Source organism: Setaria viridis, chromosome 3 (genome assembly GCF_005286985.2).
Source record: "Setaria viridis chromosome 3, Setaria_viridis_v4.0, whole genome shotgun sequence".
NCBI classification, from domain to species: Eukaryota; Viridiplantae; Streptophyta; class Magnoliopsida; order Poales; family Poaceae; genus Setaria; species Setaria viridis.
Window position 1 is genome coordinate 36,019,175 of NC_048265.2, and position 20,067 is coordinate 36,039,241.

The window sequence follows — 20,067 nt, forward strand, 5'->3', positions numbered from 1 at the left end:
TCATGCCGCTTGGGGAACGCCCCTGCGCACTGGCTGCGTCGTGCAACGCCGGTAGCCTCTGCATCTGGTGCCGACCGTCTAAGATTCGCTATGAGTCGACGAAGCCTTTCGATGCATCTGGTGCTGGATTTGTTGTCAGATGATGACGATGATGATTTCTTACTCTTTGTTGCTCATATGGCCGTGGATACGGATGAGTCCGATGATGAAACAAAACATCATGGTTCTATTATAGGTCATCGAGTACTTCGGCGAGACAGACAAGCAGGACATCAAAGGTTGTATCAAGATTATTTTTTAGATGATCTTACATACGGACATAGTTATTTTAGATGACGGTACGTAAACAATAGATTTATTTGGACCTTTTTTTCAAAAAATTCATATTATACATGTGTCTCATTACTCTTGACATGCAGGTTTCGAATGAGGCTTACACTATTTGTATGTATATTGATAGAGCAACACGATGAATATTTTGTGCAGAAAAGAAACGTTGCCGGTGTACTTGACCTTTCTAGTCTGCAAAAGATTACTGCAGCATTTCGCATGTTAACTTATGGAGTAGCAGCTGATGCTATAGATGATTGTGTCCGTATTTGTTGGGGGAAATATTAACGACCTCTCGAAGCCCATGGAAACAACAAAACATAAGGGCCCGGGCCCACCTAAGATAGCAAAGATCGACCGGCGTCAGCCCAACATGGGAGGAGAGAGCCGTGCTCCACCTCGCCCAACCTCGTGTCCCGGGGTCGGGCGCCCCCGACCCTTGGAGGACCAGGTTCCGCCTCGCCCGACCGTGGGTCTGGGGTCGGGAGCGCCCGACCCCCCGCCGCAGGTCTCCGCCTCGCCCGACTCCAGCCGTAAAGGGTCGGGCTACCCCAGGTTCCCAGACAAGTATCCGCCTCTAGCATGAATCCCGTGGGTCCCCCTGTCGATCTCGCCATAAATGCGCCGCAGAGCTGTCAGGGAGAAGGATAGCCGTGCCCTCGACGCAACCCGCTGCAAGTACCCATACACGGCCGCACAGTACTTCCTACAGTAGCTGCGACCTCCTCCGATTCGCCACAGGGCACTTGTCGTTGTCAAGATTCGCGGATCAAGACTTAAACTAGTAAATTTCTTTTATGCGCGTAAGACTTCGGATGGTGGCGTGGGAGACACAGGGTTAGACTGGTTCGAGCAAAGGAACGCCCAACGTCCAGTATCGAGGCTACTCCTGTTACCCACACGGGGTACTGTAGTAGGGGTTACAAGAGGGTGAGAGAGGGAGCTGATCCCAGGTCTCTTGAGAGTGCAATGGTGCAATGGTGATCCGCAGACCTTGCTTTACTAGCTTGGAGCCGGCCTTGATGTTCAAGGAGTGCTCGACGACTTCTCTCGGAATGCCGGGCATGTCCGAGGGCTTCGACGCGAAGATGTCGCTGTTCGCATGGAGGAAGTCAACGAGCGCACTTTCCTATTTGGGAGATAGGGTAGCGCCAATCCGCACGGTCCGGCCGTCGGAGCTGCTGGGGTCGAGGAGGACCTCCTTGACGCCTTCGGTGGCCTCGAAGGAGGTGGCCGACTGCTTGGAGTCGGGCTGGTCCTCGGCACCCTCCGCGAGTTGGACCGCCAAATCTCCTGTGAAGGTGATGGCCGCAGCGTACTCGCAGCATTCCACGTCGCACTCGTACGCCTTTTGGAAAGACGTGCCAACGGTGATGACCCCGTTAGGCCTCGATAGCTTGAGCTTGAGGTAGGTGTAGTTGGGGATGGCCATGAACTTGGTGTAGCACGGCCGCCCCAAGATGGCGTGGTAGGTTCCGCGGAATCCTACCACCTCGAAGGTGAGGACCTCCTTCCTGTAGTTCGAAGGGGTCCCGAAAGTGACGGGCAAGTCGATTTGTCCGAGTGGCATTGCCTGTTTCCCCGGCACGACGTCGTGGAACGGCGCCTTGCTGGGGCGGAGGCGGGAGCGATCAATCCCCATGGCGTCGAGGGTCTCGGCGTAGAGGATGTTGAGGCCGCTGCCTCCGTCCATGAGCACCTTGGTGAGGCGCGTCGTGCCGACGATGGGGTCGACAATGAGAGGGTAGCGTCCCGGATGCCGGACGCGTCCCGGGTGGTCGGACCGGTCGAAGGTGATGGCGGATCCCGACCAGTTGAGGAAGGCCGGCGTCGTAGGCTCGGCCGCGTAGACTTCACGACGCTCTAGCTTTTGATGGCATTTGGAGTCGTACGCCGCTGGGCCGCTGAAGATCATGAAGCAGCCGTCCACCTTGGGGAAGCCGTCTTCCTTCTCCTCGTCACCCTTCTTCTTCTCGTCGGGCTTCCACTTCTGGTCGCCTTTCACCGGGTTGCCTACGAAGTACCTCTTCATGAGGTTACAGTCCTTGTAGGTGTGTTTTGCGGGGAACTCGTGGTTCGGGCACGGTCCCTTAAGCAGCTTGTCGAAGAAGCCGGGAGTTCCCTCCGGAGGCGGCTGTCCTCGCTTGCGCTCAACAGCAGCCACAAGGGGAGCCTCGCGCCGCTGCTTTCCTTTCTTCTTCTACTGGCAGTTGGAGGTGCCTTCGTCAGCATCCTCCTCCCGCTTAGCCTTGCCCTTGGAGCGGTCGAAGATTGCTCCAACGGCCTCTTCGCCCGAGGCGTAGCTGGTGGCAATGTTGAGGAGCTCCTCCGTGGTTCGCGGGCCTCGGCGCCCTAGCTCGTGGATGAGGGGCCGGCAGGAGGTTCCTGCCAGGAAGGCCCATATGACATCGGCATCCGCGACGTTGGAGACCTCAGTGCGCTTCCTGGAGAAGCGTCGGATGTAGTCCCGGAGGGACTCATCCGATCCCTGGTGGCAGCTCCAGAGATCACAGGAGTTGCCGGGGCGCGTGTACATGCCCTGGAAGTTCCCTATGAATATCTCCTTTAGGTCGTTCCAGCAGCGGATCCGACCTAAAGGGATATGTTCCAGCCAGGCTCGTGCCGAGTCGGCCAGAAAGAGTAGAAGGTTGCGAATGATGAACAGGTCATCGTCTGCCCCACCGGCCTGACATGCGAGCCAGTAGTCGCTCAGCCATACCCCGGTGTTCGTCTCCCCCGAGTATTTGGCCACATTCGTCGATTGCCCGAAGCGTGGCGGAAACAACGCGTTCAGGATGCGCGTGGAGAAGGCCCGGGGCCCCGCCAGGTCAGGGCTCGGGCTACGGTCTTCTTCGCTGTCATAGCGCCTGCCGCGGTGGACGTGGTAGCCGCGATCTACCCCATCTTCCCTGTCCGCGCGGGAGCGCCTTTGTGCGTCCAAGGTGTCGCGGGCGTCGCGGACAGGGCCGACACGTCGGTGAACAGATCGAGCCCCGCCCCCTGCCGGCGGTGGAGTCCGTTGAGCGGACGCGGCCTGGTTTGCCCTAGGAGGAGGCTAGTGGACAGACTCCCCCCGCCTCTCCGGTGGCGCATCGGGTGCTGCCCTGCTGGCGTTTTGCCCGCGTCGCCGGGACGCGGAGCTTTCCGCCTGTTGGACGGCGATGCACTCGAGCAGATCGTGCACCTCTTGGCGCGCCCGTCGCTCCTCGTGCAGCGCCGGCTCGGGGAGTCACCGGAGTAGGGCTGCCGCGGCAGCGATGTTCTGGCTGGCGCAAGCGAAGAGCTGAGGGCATTGTTCGTCCACGCAGATGCGCTGCCGGATGTTGCACGCCCGTTGTCGTGCTCCGCCTTCGTTGCGGGGGCGCTCAACTTCTTGGCGGGACGCCGCGCGCGCCTCCGGCTGCCGAGGTCGCACCGGGGCCTTGCCAAGGGCCATAGTTGTAGCCGCGGCACGCGGTGGTGGAGTCCTCTGCCACCCTTCAACGCTGCCGTTGTTGGATCCCTCGGAGTGTACGTCGGCCATGAAGCACTCACGCAAGGGGTGGTGGCTCCCGTTGTCGGAGCCGGCGTCTGAGATCATCCTCGCCACGCCAGCGAGCTCGTTGCTCGTGGGCGACACAGTTATGGATCGCGTCAGGAGGCGACCGTAGGTCACTGCGGCATTGCACAGCCCCAAGAGCCGACCCCCTGGGAAAGTGCCTCCAGCGCGCGCCTGGCCGCTCGCCGCTATCCCGGCGGTGGAGCCGGGGATGGTGGGGCGAGCGGGCAAGACGAGGAGAGGGATCAGCTCGACCCCCTCCCCGGTGGCGAGGAAGTCCAGAGTCCCGAAGCAGATCAGGGAACCCGGAGCGAAGCTGGCGTCGCGGCTGGCCATCTGAAGCCGGAGGTGTACACGCAAAGGTCCCCTTCCTGGCGCACCAACTATCATTGTCAAGATTCACGGATCAAGACTTAGACTAGTAAATGTCTTTTATGCGCGTAAGGCTTCGGATGGTGGCGTGAGAGACACGAGGTTAGACTGGTTTGGGCAAAGGAACGCCCTACGTCCAGTATCGAGGCTGCTCGTGTTACCCACGCGGGGTACTATAGTAGGGGTTACAAGAGGGCGAGAGAGGGAGCTGATCCCAGGTCTCTTGAGAGTGCAATGGTGCTCTAAGTGGGTGTGAGTGTGTTCTGCTTGCTTGAGCGAGAGCCTTTTTTTGTCTCAGGATCTCTGGTCCTCCTTTTATAGCGCAAGAAGATGCTCGGGGTTATAGATGAGCCAGGTATCAGGAGAAGCAATAGAGATAAGCTAAGTAAAATATAACATAAGGAGAGGGTCCTAGGGCCGCCGCTCTCGCTCCGGCCTCCGGTCACTGTCAGCACGTCTGTCGAGGAAGGGCGGTTCCTTCCAGATCCTGTCGATGATCTCCCCGGTCGCCGTTGCTGCCGAGCAAGATGATGATCTTCAGCCTTGGCATCTCTGCCCACCGGAGAGGAGGGCCGATTCTGTTACCCCGCTGATCACCCGTGAGACGCGGATGTCGCATCCCTGTCATCAGGAGCACGGGGCGCGAGAACGAGTGGAGCGCCCTCCTGTGCCATTCGGCGCAGGCCATGAGTACCCTGTGGCAAATCAGAAGGAGCCGCGGCCACTGCAGCTCGCGCCGCACGGTCGCGCATGGGTATTCGCATCAAGTTTCGTTGGGGGCGCCACCCCCTCTCTGCATGCCAGGGCCGTGGCGCATTTGTGGTGAGGTCGATAGGGGGACCCACGAGATCAGCACCCTGATCCTCCAATCTGCGCCCGAGGAGGATATTTGTCTTCGTGGATCTGAACGAGTCCAACCCCGCGCCCAGGGTCGGGCGAGGCGGAGTTTTGCGGCGGGGGTCGGGCGCTCGCGACCTTGGTCCCCTGGGTCGGGCGAGGCGGAGTTTAGTCTTCAAAGGGTCGGGGACGTCCGACCCCGGGACTCCAGTCGGGCGAGGCGGAAAGTGGCCTCTCCCTCCATATTGGGCCGACGGCAATCTTGCCACCTTAGGTGGGCCTGGGCCTTTACGTTTGTTGATTCCATGGGCTAGAGGAGCTTGTTAATATTTCCCCCCAACAGCACTCATGGCCTGCGCTGCCCGGAGCAGGAGGAAGCCCCGCCTGCTCTCGTGCCCCGCGCGCCCGGTGGCAGAGATGCAACGTCCGCCCTCCGCGGGCTGTCAGCAGGATGGCAGGATCCGCCGCCTCCCCCAATGGACACAAGGGTCACGAAGAAATACCATCATCACGCCCGGTGGCTACAGTCACCGAGGTAGCCATCGACAGGATGCAATGGCGGCCACCTTCCTCCGACAAACACACCGGTGGAAGCCGATGGCCGGCGAGGACGCCGATGACCTGGGAACTTGGTTCCCCCTTCGTGTTGTATTTTTTACCTAGCTATGTTTATCTCTTTACTCCTCCCCACACTCAGTCTCACCTGTAACCCCAGTGGTCTCCTTACGGTATAAAAGGAGAATCGGGGGCCTGAGATAGGGAGAGGCTCGAAGGACAACAAAAAGCACCACAATGCTTCCAAGCCAACAGAACACACGCACACACCCTTCTAGAGCATCAGTGCACACCCAAGAGACCTGGGACCGGATCCCTCTCTCGCACTCCTGTAACCCCTACTACAGAACTCTGTGTGGGCAACACGAGCAGCTCCCGATACTAGACGTAGGGCGTTTCTTTGCCCGAACCAGTCTAAACCCCGTGTCTCTCACGCTCACCATCTGAAGCCTTATGCGCATAAAAGAAATTTACTAGTCTAAGTCTTGATCGGCTAATCTTGACAACGACAGTTGGCGCGCCAGGTAGGGGACCTTTGCGCGTACAACACCGGCTTGAGATGGCCAACCGCGATGCCAACTTCGCCCCGTGCTCCCTGATCTGCTTCGGGAGCCTGGACTTCCTCGCCACCGGGGAGGGGATTGAGCTGATCCCTCTCCTTGTCTTGCCCGCTCGTCCCGCCATCCCCGGCCCCACTGCCGGAATAGCGGCGAGCGGCCAGGCGCGCGCCGGAGAGTCTCCCTCTGAGGGGCGGTTCTTCGGGCCGCGCAATGCTGTGGCGACCCATGGTCGTCTCTTGGTGTGGTTCATGACCGTGCCGCCCACGAGCAACGAGCTGGTGGGCGTGGCGAGGACCGCTTCCAACGCTAGCTCCAACAGTGGGAGTCACCATCCCTCACACGAGTGCCTTATGGTTGACGTGCACTCTGAGGGGTCCAATGATGACAGCACCGGAGGGAGGTAGAGGACTCTCCCACCGCACACCGCGGCTACAACCGGAGCCATCGCCAAGGCCCCGGTGTGACCCCGACAGCCGGAGGCGCGCGTGGCGCCCCGCCAGAAGGTCGAGCGCCCCCGCCATGAGGGCGGGGCACGACAACGGGTGCTCGACGTCCAGCAGCGCATCTGCCCTCAACTCTTCGCTCGTGCCAGCTAGAACATCGCCACCGCTGCGGCCCTGCTCCGGCGATTCCCCGAACCGGCAATGCCCAAGAAGCGTCAGGCGTGCCAGGAGATGCGCAACTTGCTCGAGTGCGCTGCCGTCCAGCAGGCGAAAAGTTCCGTGTCCCGGCGACGCGGGCAAATCGCCAGCAGAGCAGCACCCACCGTACCCCAGGAGAGGCGGGGGGAGTCTGTTCACCAACTTCCACCTAGGGCGAACCAGGCCGCGCCCGCTCGACGGACACCGCCACCTGTAGGAGGCGGGGCCCAGTCCGTTCACTGGCGCGTCAGCGCTGTTCGCGACGCCCGCGACACCCTGGACGCGCAGAGGCGCTCCCGCGCGGATAGGGAGGAGGGGGCGGATCGCGGCTACCACGTCCACCGTGGCGGCCGCTACGATAGCGAAGAAGACCGCAGCTTGAGCTTCAACCGGGCGGGGCCCCGGGCCTTCTCTACGCGCATCCTGAACACGCCATTCCCACCGCGCTTCAGGCAACCAACCAACGTGGCCAAATACTCGGGGGAGACGAACCTCGAGCTATGGCTCAGCAACTACCGGCTTGCATGCCAGGCCGATGGGGCAGACGATGACCTGTTCATCATCCGCAACCTACCACTCTTCCTGGCCGACTCAGCGCGAGCTTGGTTGGAACATATCCCTTCGGGTCGAATCCGCAGTTGGAACGACCTGAAGGAGGTATTCGTGGGAAACTTTCAGGGCACGTATACGCGCCCTGGCGATTCCTAGGACCTCCGGAGTTGCCGACAGGGGTCAGACGAGTATCTCCGGGACTACATCCAGCGCTTCTCCCGGAAGCGCACCGAGCTCTTCAACGTCGCGGACGCCGACGTCATAGGGGCTTTCCTGGCGGGAACCTCCTGTCGGCCCCTCATCCACGAGCTGGGGCGTCGAGGCCCACGGACCACGGAGGAGCTCCTTGACATCGCCACTAGCTTTGCCTCGGGCGAAGAGGCTGTCGGAGCAATCTTCGACTGCTCCAAAGGCAAAGCGAAGCGGGAAGAAGACGCCGATGAGGGCACCTCCAACCGTCAATAGAAGAAGAAGAACAAGCAGCGGCGTGAACCACCCCTCGTGGCCGCTGTCGAGCGTAAACGGGGACAGCCGCCTCCAGAAGGCACCCTCGGCTTCTTCGACAAGCTCCTCGACGGACCGTGCCCGAACCATGAGTTCCCCGTGAAGCACGCCTACAAGGACTGCAACCTCATGAAGAGGTACTTTGTAGGCAACCTGGTGAAGGGCGAACGGAGACGGAAGCCCGACGAGGAGAAGAAGGACAGCGAAGAGAAGGAAGACGGCTTCCCCAAGGTGGACGGCTTCTTCATGATCTTTGGCGGCCCGGCGGCATAAGACTTCAAGCGCCATCAGAAGTTGGAGCGCCGCGAGGTCTACGCCTGCCACGCCAGCTTTCCTCGACTGGTCAGGATCCGCCATCACCTTCGATCGGTCTGACCACCCGGGGCGCGTCCTGCAGCCAGGACGCTACCCCCTTGTTATCGACCCCATCGTTGGCACGACGCGCCTCACCAAGTTGCTCATGGACGGAGGCAGTGGCCTCAACATCCTCTACGCCGAGACCCTCGACGCCATGGGGATCAATCGCTCCTGCCTCCGCCCCAGTAAGGCACCGTTCCACGGCGTCGTGCCGGGGAAACAGGCAATGCCTCTCGGGCAGATCGACTTGCCCGTCACCTTCGGGACCCCTTCCAACTATAGGAAGGAGGTCCTCGCCTTTGAGGTTGTAGGTTTCCGCGGAACCTACCACGCCATCCTGGGGCAGCCATGCTACGCCAAGTTCATGGCCATCCCCAACTACACCTACCTCAAGCTCAAGCTGCCGGGGCCCAACGGGGTCATCACCGTCGGCACGTCTTTCCAGAAGGCGTACGAGTGCGACGTGGAATGCTGCGAATACGCCGCAGCCATTACCTTCATGGAAGATCTAGTGGTCCAGCTAACGGAGGGAACCGAGGACCATCCCGACTCCAAGCAGTCGGCCACCTCCTTCGAGGCCACCGAAGGCATCAAGGAGGTTTTCCTCGACCCCAGCAGCTCCAACGGCCGAACCATGCGGATCGGCACTGCCCTGTCTCCCAAATAGGAAAGCGCGCTCGTCGACTTCCTCCGCGCGAACAGCGACGTTTTTGCGTGGAAACCCTCGGACATGCCCAGCATTCCGAGGGAAGTCGCCAAGCACTCCTTGAACATCAAAGCCGGCTCCAAGCCAGTGAAGCAAAGTCTGCGCCGCTTCGACGAGGAGAGGCGCAAGGCCATTGGTGAGGAGCTCCAAAAACTTTTGGCGGCCGGATTGATCAATGAAGTTCACCACCCCGAGTGGCTAGCTAATCCTGTTCTTGTACGAAAAAAGAACGAGAAATGGAGGATGTGTGTTGATTACACTGGTCTCAGCAAAGCGTGCCCAAAGGATTTGTTTCCTTTGCCATGCATAGATCAGATAGTCGACTCAACCGCCGGGTGCGAAACCCTTAGCTTCCTTGATGCATATTCCGGCTACCATCAGATCGCGATGAAAGAGTCCGACCAGCTCGCTACCTCTTTCATCACCCCCTTTGGCCCCTATTGCTACGTTATGATGCCATTCGACCTCAAAAACACGGGGTCTACGTTCCAGTGATGCATGCTTAAATGCTTCGGGGACCTCATGGGGCGAACCGTTGAGGCCTACATCGACGATATTGTGGTCAAATCCAAAAAGGACGACCAGCTCGTCCCCGACCTCGAACTAGCCTTCAAAAGGCTGAGGAACAAGCACATCAAACTCAATCCCGAAAAGTGCGTCTTCGGGGTTCTGAGGGGCATGCTGCTAGGTTTTATTGTCTCCGTGCGCGGCATCGAAGCCAATCCAGAGAAGATAGTGGCCATCGGCAACATGGGGCCGATCCGAAATATAAAAGGAGTCCAGCGCGTCATGGGATGCTTGGCGGCCCTGAGCCGTTTCATCTCGCGCCTCGGCGAACGGGGACTCCCTCTCTACCGACTCTTGAAGAAGACCGACCGCTTCGAGTGGACCACCGAGGCCCAGGAGGCACTTGTTCGGCTCAAGGACCTCCTGACGAAGGCCCCAATCCTGGTCCCGCCAACCGACGGCGAGGCCCTCCTACTCTACATCGCAGCAACCACCCAGGTGGTTAGCGTGACTCTGGTGGTAGAACGGGAAGAAGAGGGACACGCCCTCAAGGTGCAGCGCCCGGTGTACTTCATCAGCGAAGTCTAATCTGAATCCAAGACACGCTACCCGCAGATCCAGAAGCTCATCTACGCCATCCTCATCACGAAGAGGAAGCTGCGCCACTACTTCACCTCCCACCCGGTAACGGTGGTGTCGTCGTTCCCGCTCGGCGAAGTGATCCGAAACCAGGACGCCACGGGACGGATCGCAAAGTGGGCGCTTGAGCTCATGGACCAGGGCATCACCTATGCTCCCCGCACCGCCATCAAGTCCCAGGTACTGGCCAATTTTGTTGCAGAGTGGACAAAGATCCAGACACCACCGGCGCCAGAGAAGGAGGAATACTAGACAATGTACTTCGACGGATCGTTGATGCGGGCCCGCGCCGGAGCGGGCCTCATCTTCGTCTCTCCTCTAGGCGTGCGCATGAGGTACATGATCCGCCTCCACTTTCTTGCATCTAATAATGTTGCCGAGTACAAGACCCTCCTCAACGGGCTTCGCATCGCTATCAAGCTGGGCATCCGGCGGCTGGACATCTGGGGCGACTCTCAGCTGGTAGTCGAGCAAGTCATGAAGGAGTGGAGCTGCCACGACCCCAAGATGGCAGCTTACTACAACAAAGTTTGCAAGCTTGAAGACAAGTTCGATGGATTAAAGCTCAACCACGTCGCAAGGCGTTTCAACGAGGCAGCCGACGAGTTGGCAAAGGCAGCGTCCAGCCGAAAACCCATACCCGATGGTGTTTTCGTCAGCGACCAGCTCAAGCCCTCAATCCGTTCCCAAGAGCTGGAGAAGGTTGGCAACGCGCTACCTGCCCCGGGCTCGGGTCCCGACCTGGAAGAGGTCGGCAACGCGCCGCCAACCAGGGTCGGCGACGCTTCGCCTACCGTAGGGTCGGAGGCCGACCCCTCCGATCCCGAGGCTATGGAGATCGAGGTAGACCCAGCAACAGGGCCCGACCCCCCGCCCGACTGGAGAGCCCCGTACCTTGACTACCTCGTCCGCGACACGCTCCCGGCAAACAAGACAGAGGCACGCAGAATCGCGCGCCGCGCCAAATCCTTCGTCATCATCAACCAGGAGCTCTACAAGAGAAGCCACACCGGTATCCTCCAGCGCTGCATCCCGATCGAACAGGGAAAGGAGTTGATCCAGGACATCCACGCCGAAGCCTGCGTCCATCACGCTGCGCCAAGAACCCTTGTTGGTAATGCCTTCCGGTAGGGTTTCTACTGGCCCACGGCGGTCGCCGATGCCACCCACGTGGTACGCACATGCGAAGGATGCTAGTTCTTCACGCGCCAAACCCATCTGCCCGTGCAAGCGCTCCAAACCATCCCCATCACATGGCCCTTCGCGGTCTGGGGGCTGGATCTTGTCGGGTCCTTCAAGAAAGCGCCCGAGGGCTTCACCCACCTGCTGGTCGTCGTTGACAAGTTCTCCAAGTGGATCGAAGCACGATCGGTCGCACAAATCAAATCCAAGCAAGCGGTACAATTCTTCACCGACATCATCCACCGCTTCGGAATCCCCAACTCCACCATCACGGTCAACGGCACGCAGTTCACTGGAAAAAAGTTTCTCCAGTTCTGCGATGACCACCGCATCCGAGTGGACTGGTCGGCCGTGGCACATCCCCGCATGAACGGGAAGGTTGAACGAGCCAACGGCATGATACTCCAGGGTCTCAAGCCACGAATCTTCGACCGCCTCAAAAAGCTCAGCGGCCGATGGGTCGCGGAACTTCCAGCAGTCCTTTGGAGCCTAAGGACAACCCCCAGTCGAGCAACTGGCTTCACCCCGTTCTTCATGGTCTACGGGTCCGAGGCCATCCTGCTTACCGACCTAGAGTACGGATCGCCGAGGGTCAAGGCATATGACGAACAGGGGAACCAGGCATCACTCGAAGACGCACAAGATCAGCTCGACGAAGCACACGATGTAGCCCTGCTGCACTCGGCCAAGTACCAGCAGGCCTTACGACGCTACCATAGCCGCAAGGTACAGGGCCGAGCCTTCAACGTCGGCGATCTGGTACTTCGCCTCGTCCAGGATAATAGAGGTCGGCACAAGCTGACCCCTCCGTAGGAAGGTCCCTTCATTGTCGTGCAGGTACTGCGGCCGGGTACCTACAAGCTGGCGACTCCCGACGGACAGACCTTCAGCAACGCTTGGAACATAGAACAGCTAAGACGTTTCTACCCCTAGCTTTCATTTCCAAGTTCTGTACATAAACACTTCTATACATTTAAAAAAATTTTGCGGAAAAGAGAATTTTGAGTGGGTCCCATTCAAGTTTCCCTTCGAACTCAGGGATATCCGACCCTGGCTCAAGCCTCAGGGCCGCACATCCCTCGGGGGCTATCAGGGGCTCCAGCCCAAGCCACTTGACACCCTCTCAAAATGCTTTCTCTTTCTGAGCCGACCCTCTTTCTGAACTTTCGGGCATGAAAAGGAGAGAGTGCATGAATGGTGTTCAGGCAAGACTGATCGGACTGCGAAAAGCCTATGCCCCAACGGCTACGGTGCCTTCGCTCATCAATGCTTACTGACACGCCCGACAACACGCTCTAAACTTTCCAAGTCTAAAAAACAAGAAAGAGGATCGTAAACTTTTTCACGACAAGTTCTAGAAAAGGCCTCTATGGCCATCACAAGAAACAAGTTTTTTCCCTAACACATTTACATCTGGGGCGCCAGCCCGATACAGTTAACTCAACCGGGGATCCTCAGGCGGGACAGCCTCGTCCTCGAGGAGCTTCGCCAAGGCCTCCGCTGGGTTGAGCACCGACATGTCGATCTCATCCAGCTCGGCTTCGGAATAGCCGACGGCGTATCCCCCTCTCATCCCGGCAAACTTGATGTCGGAGTAGTGGGAGTCGAAGACCCCGAAGGCTCGCCTCACGCCGGTGTGGAGCACTTCCATGGCGATCTCGCGGGCCTGGTGATACGTCCCGAGGACACGAGCCGCCAGCGAGCTCGTCCCCTCCCCATGGACCACGCCGAGGCCGTCGCAGACGACACGGACCGCGTCCCGTAGGTTGCCGTGCTCAGCGAGCTCCGCGTCAAGCACCTCCCTCAGCCAGTTGAGCTCGTCTGCAAGGATCACCCAGAAGGACCCGCTAATTCAAAAATCACCACAACATCACAAAGACAAAGAAGTAAACAGTCATACCCTCGGATTGGGCCTTCAGCTGGCGCTCCCGGTCAAGCCCCTGAGCCACGGAGGTCTGAAGCTCCCGCGCTGGCACTTGGAGCTAGCTGACCTCCGCCCCAAGGTTGGCTGCCACCTTCTTGGCCTCCTCCTTCTAGACCTTCTCGGCGTCCCGGTCCTGCCAGGCCTTCTGCCGCTCGCGCCGGATGCGCTCGACGGTCTTCTGAAGGGCTTCATGTTCCCCCTTCACCCGTGCGAGCTCCTCGGCGTCGTGGCGGGCCTTTTCGTTAGCGGCTTGGAACTCCTCGCGGTCGCAGCGGGCCCTCTCGGCGATAACCTGGAACTTGGCCTCCGCCTGCCGCGCATCCTCCTGCGTTGCCTGCTCGCGCCTCCGCAGATCGTCGATGACCTGCTGAGCAGCGGCAACCTGCATGGTCAGCTCACCGGTCCGCTGCCTCTCCAAGTTGAAGCACTCCCAGAGCCCCCGCTCGAGCTGGAGGAAATCGGATTTTTCCCGGCTGCATTCTTGGAGAGCCTGCAAGACAGTACACCATCAGGGATACAGCAGCGGGAAGGAAATAACCATCAACAGAGGAGGTACCATACCCGGCCACTGGGGAAGACGACGCCATCCAGCTCCCCCAACGCTGAGGACAGAGTCGCGCGGACGTTAGCGAGGCCGCCCTGCAGCGCCTGCCACTTGCCCCATTCCGTGGCATCATCCAACGTGAAGAGGGGCCTCTGCGGGTCGTCACGAGATGACCAACGCAGGACGGACCCGCTCCACGCCTTGGGAACGGGAGTGGTCGAGGCAAGGGCAGGAGCCGACCTCGACGCCTCCGTCAAAATGGGCACCACCATCCCAGGAGTCGCTGGCCTCACCAACGGTCCCGGCGCACGCGCCCCTGCCTCCGTCGAGGCCACCGCGGGCCCGCCCGTCGACGCCACCGCCTCCGACGCGGGTGTCGGAGTAAGTGTCCCTGTGGCCGCCTCGCCCTCCGTCCTGGCCACCGAGGCAGGCGTCCCCGCCCCTATCGTGGCCTCCGGAGCAGGCACTTCCGCCTCCACCGCCGCTGCCACCTTTGCCGTGGCTTCCCGGGCGGAAGTCCCCGTCTCCATCACCGCCGCCTCCTCCGTCGCAATCACCAGGGTGGGCGTCCCCGCCTCCTCCACCGCCGCTGTCCCCGCCATGGCCACTGGGGTAGACTCTCCTTCCCCTGTCACCGTCGCCGTCCCCGTCGCGGCCGCTGGGGCAACCACCCCCATCTCCACCGCCGCCGTTTCCTCCACCTCGTCGGCATCGAGGTCAAGCACCTCCCCGGCCTGAGGGCCCCCAGGAGCGATACTCTGCACCGCGGGGTCGACCGAAGAGGCAGAAAGAGGAGCGGGGTCCACACCCTGTCCCGTGCCCGGCGGCGGCACCATCCCACCGGCCGCCGCCACAGGGGCCACCTCCGCGGCAGGACCCGCGGTCTCACTAGTGACCCCGCCGCTCACCGCCGGTGGGGCTGCGGTCCGCCCCGCAGAGGCGGGCAACACCCGCAGTGCCTTCTTGGGCGCCAGCTGTGGGACGAGACCTCGAGGGGCAGCGCTGCAAAACAATCAACAAACATCAGCAAGAACAAGCCCAATGCCGAGAAAGGAACAAGATTCGCGAGGACATTCAACTCACGTCCCCGCAGCGCAAGGACGGCGCGCGCGCTTCGCCTCCGAGCTGGACGCCGACCCCGGGGCATCCGGCAACGGCCGCTTGTCGCCGCTCTTCTGCTCCTGGGCCGCAGGCGCAGGGATCAGGGTGGGCTCCGAAGACCCCCGGGGGGCGCTCCGCGCCGACCCCTGGGGCGCGGCCCCAGAGCTTTGCGGGACCAAGTCCCGGGTGGGCGGTCCGCCCGTTTCATCCCTCGCGGTCGTTTGGGAGCGCATCTCCCGGATAACAAGCGCGCCTGACCGGGGGGACAGGATAAACTCTTCCTCCTCCTCCTCGTCATCCTTCTCCTCTTCCTCCTCATCGTCATTGTTGTCGTCGTCGTCGTCGTCCGACACGACCTGCCCTCGTCGCCACCACTGGAACTCCTTGGCGGCCCTCTTCTTCTTCTTTGCCGTCTCCTTGTCCTTGCGCCGCTTTTGCTTCTCGGCAAGGAGACGGTTCTACTGCCACCGCTCAGCGTCCTCCGGCACCGGCGGACGCGAGTCGACGACCCGGATCATGCTGCCCTGCAAACACAAAAAGCCCCGCATCGGAACGGCGGACCGAGAAACACGAGGAAGGGAAACTGGCGCACAAAATCCTTACCAGGTCGATGAAGTTCTCGTCCGGGCGCATCGGAGGGTGTCCGGGCAGCGGGTAGTCAGCGTCCTTGTCCTCCAGCGCCTCCCGAATCCGCTGCCGGATCTCAGAGGCGGCGAGCGCACCCGTCGCGAGGACAATGCCCTCGGTCAGCGCACCGGGGGTCATCTCGGCGAGCGAGCGGACCCGAAGCATCAGCGGCGCCACCCGCCGGGTGTGGTACGCTCCGATGACTCCAGCTCCGGTCAGTCCCCTCCCCTTCAGGTGCTCGATGGCCTACAGCACGCCAGTGATCCACTTCTTCTCCTTCTCCACCAGGCCGTATGCCCACACCTCCGGCGCCGCCTCAATAATGCGGCCGGTGAACTCTGGCAGGGGGGCGTTGGAGTAGTTCTTCACATAGAACCACTGTTGGTGCCACCCCTTGTGGGAGGCCGTGGTCTCCATCACCATGTACTCCTTGGCACGAGTATGGCGAAGGTGGATTCCGACGCACCCTATCGACACCGGGGATGACCGCTGCTGGCTTCCTTTCTTCTCGGCCTTCTGGTACAAGCTGACCGTGAAGAAGTACTTCCACAGCGAGAAGTTGGGCTCAATGCCCAGGAACCCCTCCCACAGCGCGACGAACGTCGTGATGTGCTGAATCCCGTTGGGGTTGAGGTGCTGCAGCTCAAGCCTGTAGTAATGCAAGAGCCCACGGAAGAAGAGGCTCGGCGGAGTCGCGAACCCCCTCTCGTGGAAGTGGGCGAAGGAGACGACGTAGCCGGCGGGTGGAGTCGGCACCTCCTCCATCTTAGGGAACCCCCACTCATCCCTCTCCGTCCTCTCGCAAAGAAGGCCTTTCCTCACTAGGCCTTCGGCACGCGTGGGGCCGAAGTGGGAACGCTCCCAAGATCCCATCGCCGGAGGCAGAAGAGCTCGATGGGGGATGAGGAGGAAAGGTGCGGCGCCGGGCGGAGGAAGACAAAGCGGGCGCAGGAAAGCTGAGGGTGCACGAGGAGGCAAAAAGACTTGAAGGTAGGTGGCGGGCGGAGCCGGCGAGGCGAAGCCCTCGTTTTATAGAGAAGGCGCGAGGGAAGCAGAACAGATGCCCCCATCACAATAAATGCGACGCCAGGTATGCCCCGTCACGCCCGCCTCTTTTTCGGAAACCGCACACACGACCTACAGCCGAAACATCCCCTCCTCCCTCGGTTCGTGGGTCGGCACCCTCCACCACTTCACCTCCTGGAGGACACGCGCACGATGTCTCCCACGTCCGGCCCAAGGCGCTGCCTCCTCCATGTACGGCCCAAGGCGCGGCCTCCCTCCACATTCAGCCCAAGGCCCACCGAAAGGAAGGAAAGGGATACGGGGCTGAAAACGTCCCTACGGCCCATTATGATCCAGGGGTTCGAAGGTTGGCCTGCCACGGGTTCGACAACCGCTGAGACGGGTCCGCAAGCGACCATCACCCGGGCGCGCGATAGCCCAGGGCATCTCAATCTCACATTCGAGTCCGGACCGGCATCAAAGTTCATGGTTTTTCCCCGAAGAAACGCAACGAGCCCCCGGATCCAACCGAACGGATTCGGGAACTATATGAAATGGCTGACCGGAGCCTAGGGTACGCCACCAGCTTGGCCCAAGCCGGACCCCCTCGAACGGGCACCGGGACCCCACTCGAATTCACCCGTTAGTAGGTCAATGAGAACCACGATTCGTCTGACGAGGATAGCATGGCACGGCTCGTCCCCTCCATCCCAGCGAACGGACGCTTGAGGGGTAACGTACAAAAGTCGACCTAGCCTCCCGATCGGTCCCCTGCAACGCGCGGGGGCTCGGGGGCTGGCCTCGCAACCAAAGGCCACACGGGTGGTCTCGACTTAAGACTCTCAAACAGAAGGGAACGACAAGAAATCCTCCCACTCCGAGTCGCTCACAAGATGCGTTACCTGGTCGACGCCCTCGGTCAAGCCGCGCAAACAACACCTCCCGTCCCGGACCAACTGCGAGGATCCCCTACGGGCGATGACAACAGCCTCTAGAGGAGCGTCCCTACTCCACCACAGGCTCGGGGGCTACTATTGGGGGGAAACATTAACGACCTCTCGAAGCCCATGGAAACAACAAAACATAAGGGCCCAGCCTCACCTAAGATAGCAAAGATCGACCAGCGTCGGCCCAACATGGGAGGAGAGAGCCGTGCTCCGCCTCGCCCGACCTCGTGTCTCGGGGTCGGGCGCCCCCGACCCTTGGAGGACCAGGTTCCACCACGCCCGACCCCCCACCGCAGGTCTCCGCCTCGCCCGACTCCAGGCTAAAGGGTCAGGCTACCCTGGGCTCCCAGACAAGTATCCGCCTCGAGCGCGGATCCTGTGGGTCCCCCTATCGATCTCACCATAAATGCGCCACAAAGCTGTCAGGGAGAAGGATATCCATGCCCCCCATGCAACCCGCCGCAAGTACCCATGCGCGGCCGCACAGTACTTGCTACAGTAGCTGCGACCTCCTCCGATTCGCCACAGGGCACTCATGGCCTGCGCCGCCCGGAGCAGGAGGAAGCCCCACCCGCTCTCGTGCCCCGCGCGCCCGGCGGCAGAGATGCGACGTCCGCCCTCTGCGGGCCATAAGCAGGATGGCAGGATCCGCCGCCTCCCCCAACGGACACAAGGGTCACGATGAAATACCATCATCCCGCCCGGCGGCTACAGTCACCGAGGTAGCCATCGACAGGACGCAACGGCGGCCACCTTCCTCCAGCAAACACGCCAGTGGAAGCCGAAGGACGGCGAGGACGCCGGTGACCTGGGAACTTGGTTCCCCCTTCGTGTTGTATTTTTTACCTAGCTATGTTTATCTCTTTACTCCTCCCCACACTCAGTCTCACCTGTAACCCCGGTGGTCTCCTTACGCTATAAAAGGAGAATCGGGGGCCTGAGACAGGGAGAGGCTCGAAGGACAACAAAAAGCACCACAACGCTTCCAAGCCAATAGAACACACGCACACACCCTTCTAGAGTATCAGTGCACACCCAAGAGACCTGGGACCGGATCCCTTTCTCGCACTCCTGTAACCCTTACTACAGAACCCCGCGTGGCAACACGAGCAGCTCCCGATACTGGACATAGGGCATTCCTTTGCCCGAACCAGCCTAAACCCCGTGTCTCTCACACTCACCATCTGAAGCCTTATGCGCATAAAAGAAATTTACTAGTCTAAGTCTTGATCGGCTAATCTTGACAACGACAGTATTGGTGAGAGTACTGCTATTGAGAGTTTGAGAAGGTTTGTCAATGCTGTTGTTGAGGTGTTTGAAGATGAGTACTTGAGATCACCTAATGAAGATGATACTACTAGATTACTTGCCATTGGAGAGAGTAGAGGTTTTCCTGGTATGCTTGGGTCAATTGATTGTATGCATTGGAGGTGGAAAAATTATCCTTCGGCATGGCAAGGTATGTATACCGGGCATGTGCATGAGCCTACAATTATACTTGAAGCTGTTGCAGATAAAGATCTTTGGATTTGGCATGCTTTCTTTGGGATGACTTGTTCCCACAATGATATCAATGTTTTGCACTGGTTTTCTTTATTCGCACGGCTAGTTGAAGGTCAAGCTCCAAAGGTGAATTATACCATTAATAACAATGAATATACAATGGGTTATTATCTTGCAGATGGCATATATCCCTCGTGGGCCATAATTGTGAAGAGCATACCTGAACCACAAGGTAACAAGAAAAAATATTTTGCAACTATCTAAGAAGCTTAAAGGAAGGACGTGGAACGAGCGTTTGGGGTTCTATAGTCTCGTTTCGCTATCGTTAGGAGGCCAGCTCGATTTTGGGATCAAGACACCCTTGGGCAAATCATGAGGGCTTGTGTTATTATGCACAACATGATAGTTGAGGATGAGCGCGATGAGGAAGATGATTTAAATTATAATAGGGTGGGAGAAAAGGTGAGATTTCTCACGATGAAATACCTAAACTTGAGGAGTTTATTAAAAATTACAAGAATATAAGGGACAAAGATATTTATCAGCTTCAAGATGACCTCATTGAGCACCTGTGGCAACATCATCCAGACCTCTACAAATAATTGCCTATAGTTCATAGTAATTGTTACTTTTAATAATTTTTGCTACGTTACAAATTTTTTTGTAATTTGAGATAAACCATACAGACATAAACAATTTGTTGGTACATTACTGCTAATTTATTGGATGTTTGCATACTGCCTCTTAAGTTTGTAGAGTGCAAAATTATGATGCCTGACATTACAAGGCAAACCAAGCAGTTTGCTTCAGAACACCACTCTCTCATGTTTGCAGCAAGCAACATAAAGCATCACTGAATTACCAAACCAAGCAAGCCATCATTAGCAGAACAGAACAAGTCTGAAATTTCTAAATGGCTTTACTGTTAAATATCAAACAGACCAAATCATCGATAGGTTCAAAGTGAATATAACAAGTCTGAAATTAGAAAAGAGTTCCTAAATCAACAGAACAAACATGATAGTAATTAAGCACTAGTGTTAGCATATTGTATATATAGTAGGTCCTAATTGTGGATGTAATCACGCGCCTGTGCGGTAGGCTTGCATGCCACCACGGCTGCCCTATATGTACTC

The 20,067-nt window shown here is 59.1% G+C and overlaps 1 pseudogene; it reads left to right on the top strand.

Moving 5' to 3' along the window:
• Positions 1-111: 111 nt before the first annotated feature.
• LOC117849237 (protein ALP1-like) lies at positions 112-19,533 on the top strand (annotated as a pseudogene).
• The last annotated feature ends 534 nt before the right edge of the window (positions 19,534-20,067 follow it).